The 6,000-nt window shown below is 41.4% G+C and overlaps 1 pseudogene; it reads left to right on the top strand.

Moving 5' to 3' along the window:
* Positions 1 to 2,691: 2,691 nt before the first annotated feature.
* The window catches only part of LOC145392666 (nephrin-like), a 241,766-nt pseudogene continuing 238,457 nt past the window's right edge, over positions 2,692 to 6,000 (top strand).

Genomic DNA, 6,000 nt, shown 5'->3' with positions numbered 1-6,000 from the left:
ATTGCCTTAGAGTACTAAATGCCTTCGTGAGACTAAATGTGTTTTTTGGCATTTGTATTCATTCACGTCTGGCTTTGTTTATATGCATAAGGAACTGTACCTGGACTATGAGTACGTATATGAATGATGATTATGCCCTAACTTACCGTAGGCCTAACGTGAACATAAAGAGATATTTAATGCGTGAGATGGCCACCAGGTCTGAATCATTGACTATGTTTGACTAGTTTCTGCTATCTGTTGGCGTCTATCTCAGTGCATTCTTGCTACTTTCAGTCTATTTCATAAAACATATCAAAGGCCACTCAAACTATAAAAGCTAATAGGGGCTGCTTCGAACAGATTCATAATCACAGGTCACCAGTAAACTGAATCTAACGTTTTGACGGCAGGAACCACTGAATTAAAAGACCGCTGAGTGAAGAAGCTTGGCATTTCACTGACCCGGCAGATGGTGTGGGTGGAAGAGGGTTATTTTCATTCCTCTCGCTCTCTTAAACATGGATTACAGTATTTAGAACAGCGAAAGAAGAGAGTATTAAAACTTTATAACAGAGAACGCAATGGTAAATAAAGTATGGTACAGCTCCGTACGCTGTACTAGATAGGAAATTAGCTCTTGCCAAAATTCCGGCATACGTCAAGGGTTCATATTCGAGGAAAGGCGTGGGTCACCGCGATGTATAAAATACCTGTGTCTATATACAGTATTATATATATATTATGATGCGCATGAGCATTTTGAGTATCACGATGTACACATTGTTTTTTGTTTGGTACATGTCGCTATCACTGTGTAATTTACTCTAAGCTCTTATTTTCCTCTAAACCTATTACACCTTGCCAGTTTTATTCACCACTTGAATGGCATGTTAATTTACACAATTAATCGACCGTGTTTTCCACCTGTCACAGAATCATCCCTACTAACACATGTGTGAAATGAACGGGAATAAGACAATTATGTCAGTGTACTTTTAAGCAAGCTTCAAATGTGTATCCATCTGCACAACTATGAACAGCAGTGCTTTAAATCATGATGAAGGAAATAAATCGTTTTGATCAGTACTATGGACACAGTGACAATGGGCACAATGAGGGCTTCGACTGGCCCACTAACACGTGTGAATTCAGGCATCAATCTGGCAGTGTGTGGGGTGAACAGACCAAAAACTCCAGCATAAGCCTAGTGCATGACGTCGTCGTGATTACTACAGAGAAAATGCAGAGCCATTAGAATGTGGCTTATATCACTCCATGGTTGTTAATGCCTCACGACCGTACCTGCCGTGGGCCAGACTGCTGCCCCACTTCCCCTCCCTTCTGCTTCTCCTCATACCCTCCGGAGGCGCAAAATATCCTGCCCCCGTGCGCTCTAGGGAAGGCCAACCCCCTTATCCCAGCCATCCGTCCACTAGAGTGGAGGCTGAAAGAGGCAACAGAGAAGATGGGCATAATGATATCCACGGGAGCGACATTTCCTCACTGCCAGAGATTAACAAGAAATAAGACGCTCTCCCAAAAGACGTGGGTTACAGGGGGACCCCCTCAGTACAAGTTCATGATGGCACTTCAGTTTCTCCAACTCACCCAATCCCCGCACTGTCAAAAACTCGATACCACACAGATAAACAACACCAGAATATTTCTCTTACTCCAACAAGATTTAAATTTCACCATCTCACAAGTCAAAGTCAACAGCACCGAATGCCACACGAGGCCTTTAGTTAGATCTTTAGTAGAGGACTTCCTAACGACGGATTAAGTTATGATTCGGAGAGAAAGTATAATACCCAGAGATCGCAGGCAACTAACATCAGCCCAACAAGGACGGGAAAATTGGTGAACATTCTAAACAAACTGCAAATCGAAATCAGTGCCGGTGGTAGAAGCCCAGGTTTGGACCACTTTAATGTAAAATTCCTTAATCCATCTCTTTATGCAAACGGAACTCGTGATCATGGTTCATTATGCAAAGGAGAACAGTTGCTACACCGTCCAGGGCAAAAAACAACCGAAAGAAGTAAAGCTTCCTTAGTTGATATTAGAGTCACTGCCTCCCCCGGAAATGTCACCACTGACGATAGGGCTTGTGTAAAGTGTAAGCAGGGCCAATATTATTTAATTAATCTTGGAACCCCAGAATTAAAATTTGAAAATAAAAGCCTGCATCCCTCCAATTTCTGGAAAGAGCGTCGAGTAGAGACAGAAAAAGAGCTCAGATACAACTTTGGGAAAAGTGATGGACCCACAAATACTAACAAAGAGATTGCATTAGTGAAACGCATTTAGAAAACTCAAGGAAACGGAGAGAAAGTTCTGTTAAATTTGTGGCCCAGGATAATGTTGCAGACCCCCTGAGATCGCAAGATCGACCCTCCCACCAACCCTAACTTCTTATTCACGTCCGAGGAAAAGGAAAGAACCAGCACCTCTAAAAGCTTCCGGGCGGGGACCGAATTTGGTGCAGAGGAGAGTGAGGGAGTGACAGGAGGGGCGGTGAAAGGGGGGGCATTGGCAGGGGTGGTGGTGGTTGGTGAGGTGACAGTGGGGTCGTTGACTAGTGAAGTGACCGAGGGGGTGGTGACTGGTTGGGTGCCAGTGGTGCGACGAAAGAGGAAGCGATAGTCGTATGACCCTCGACAAAATGCACAGCAAAATCCTAGCCCCTGGAACCACACCCAAACCCTGATGCCTACCAAATACTCCCGGGTGTTTACCGAGACCTTCCCTGGGATATACAGCAGCTACATTCCCCCAGTGATTAGCAAGTACGGCCACCATCAGGAGGGGACCAAACAGCCGGGCATTGATGGCGCCAAGGGTGTACGGGCGGCTGCTCATGGCACCCAAGCGGACAGCAAGCCAGACAGAAGAGCCTCCAGATCCCTTGGCACGCACGCTAACAGGTCGTTGGTGCGGGTCAAAGAGGTCAGTAAGCATGCCAGGGGGGACAGGAGCTTCATCAAGGCCCCTCAGCAACGTCACGCCCGCAGCAGAAACAGAACCAAAAGAAAAGGTAGGCCAAGTTGCATCGTTAGACTATTGTATAAACTGTTAAATTACTCTTTACTAGTGATTATTCCCTCTACAGAGAGAACTGATCATGATGTATAGTTTTGTATATTCTGCTCACTGAATACACACAACAATCACCAGCAGTAACAGAAACACATTACTACATGAATATTGTCCACAGTGTATTGCTTCATTGTTATGCAAATAATTTTACGGACAAATTATCTCTTCATCTCACTCTGTTGTGTATTATATATTATTTGCTTACTGAATACTGTACAGACACGCATCTTAAGTATTAAAACAAAACACCTATCAGTTTTCAGTATGAAATATGGCCGTATATAGAAACAATAAAAAATTTACAACAGATGAAAGGATGAATTAAATACAGTAAATCCATTAATTCCAGGTACAACCAGCTTTTATAATCATCGTAATAGTGCATCAGGACAAATTAAACAAATCACTTCAAGAAACTATGTAAACAGGTACAACATACATCTATACTTGTATGCATAAAAATCAATTTTGTCACTGGAACATAGTATATCCTTGCATGTAACACATTAATTTGTACTGTTTTACTCGTACTTAACCTATGCAGGATAATGAAAAAAGCAAGGTAGCGAACTTTGAAGTACACTCGAATTCAAATATAATGTTGCAGATATGTGTTGGATGCAATCTGATATAGCAAATGTTGGTTGCTACAAAATGCTCGATGGTCCTATTCATCACTGTTAGCCCCATTTACTTAAGGATGTCATATCTCATCCGTGGAGCATTTGCTGTTTTATGAATTATACGGTAAGTTTTCTAAATAACTTTACATTCAGATGTCAGAGCGAACATTGTAAGTGATAACAGTTCCACGTACTGCCGGAGACGTTTCCATGGTGAACGATTTGGCCACAACGGTTATATCTAATATTGGATCGAGGGAAACAATGCATAGTGCCATGTACCATGAACGAGTTAATTAAGAGTATCAAAGTATTCTGACATGACAAGTGGAGAAAGCTGGGTTATTAGTCAGGGCGTCATGGGGACATCACTAACTACGTCACAAGACGTTCCCCCTTAGCTGAAAGAAATCTCCTGGTGGTTGTCATTAATTATACGAAACAATCTTCATCCTTAAAAGACAGTAGTTGTTTCTAACCCCTCCACATCTATGAATCCCTCCCTAGGCTCTGGAAAGTCGCCTGGTCGTTATGAAGATGAAACTACTGATATCATAGTGAAGGGGTTGATACATAACTTTATATTTGCAATGAATGAAATCTTTATTCTTTACAGTATGATCTTATCCTTAGCATCACTGAACAAATTGCTAAATGCGCACTTAATCTATAGTTCAGTAAGTTTCTGTACTAATAAATTATTATATCACAATGAGTGGAAGGTCACCCTGTACTAGGTCAGACCACATCATATCGACTGAAACCAAACAGTACACTGCTACTATACAATGTTGTATATTTTACCATATATACAAAATATACCAGTCTTCTGGAGGGATGTCGAGCTGTAGCTACTGAACCCTTTGGGAAAACACCAGACTGATCCTCTGCGATATTCTGTTAATCGACTGTACTGCAAGTTCCTATCAGGTCTCCATAATCTTTGCAAATCATTCCGGTGAATCCGAGCGGTTGACAATGTTGACTATAAACGGCCACAAATCAGAGTCATAAGTGTCCTTTACTTCGAACTGAAAGACAGATTTTCAGAGTCTATGGAGAGAAGAGCAGGAGAGGCGACAAGACTTTTTTTTTTTTCTTCGCCGATACTAGCTACATATTTCCAAACATACAGAGAAAGAGACGTATTCTAAGTGACATATGAGGTTTCAAAGCACGCTTTCCTTTGCGATTTATCTTATTTCATACACCTTAACGCAATATTAAATACTTTTTAGGTTACCGCAATATTATATGCTTCTTAGGTCGTTCGGTATTGACAGTTTTTGTCAGGAACAACGATGAGGATACGATAGAGTAATATGCCGAATAATTCGCTAAGAGAGAGGTGTTACGACTCTCCAAAGCCACTTTAAATTCGACTCAGAGACGATAATTACCTAGGCGGCATTGCTAACTTCTCTCTCTATCCTGTTGGCACCCAGACTTAATCCCATCTAAATCCGTGAGCCATTACATCCGCGCCTGAGTTAAGCCCGCCAGTAAAGCACCGCCGGAATTACCGTGTTTTGCACTTAATCCGGACGCTACTTTAGCCCTCTTGCTCCAAGGAATCGTGCAAGAAGGATTAACTCTCGTGGTCGCGTGTTCTTTGGCAGTTTATTACAGCTAAACCCAGGCGATTATATTTAGGTGAGTGTGAGTTATAGGAGCGTGTTGTAGCTACACCAAGCGATTATATTCAGCAGAAAGAGAGTCATAGGAGCCTGAGAGGGTTAATCCCTTGAGCCTGGGAACGTCTTTAGCCATTTTATTCTTGCTACCTCATTTCTTTTTTCAATTTGTTTATTTATTCATTTATCATATTTATACACAATGTTTTGCTTACTGGAGTCTGCGAGCTGGAAAGGTTAGGCAAGAGAATCCACGAACCCCTTTATCATCAGGGATCTTTCCTAAGTTGATTTGAATAATGTGGACGTAGTAATAATATACCAAATTAATACCGGCGCAGTGAACGGGGTAATCCTTTGACGGCTGGGAAAAATTAAACTGCTTTTAGCCAGAATTAAGACAATAAGATGAATGAATTGATGTTTTAACCTACTCACAACTAGGCTGTCTCTCAGCAAAACACAGTCTCTTAGTTTTAGTATAAAATTTCTGAATTACCGTACGTCGCAAAGGAAAGTCAAACTTGTCATTGCGAAATGGAAGTTTTTTTTTTTTTGTTTTTTTTTTCAAACATACTCTGACATAAGATGGAAAATAAATTAGAGAGACAACGTACTTTGTTTCTTATGAGAAAAGTAACTGTATCCGTATTTGTAACTCA

This window comes from Coenobita brevimanus, chromosome 23 (genome assembly GCF_032717465.1).
Source record: "Coenobita brevimanus isolate Jiangsu-jjx chromosome 23, ASM3271746v2, whole genome shotgun sequence".
Classification (NCBI taxonomy): domain Eukaryota; kingdom Metazoa; phylum Arthropoda; class Malacostraca; order Decapoda; family Coenobitidae; genus Coenobita; species Coenobita brevimanus.
This window is presented reverse-complemented; position numbering and strand designations above follow the sequence as displayed.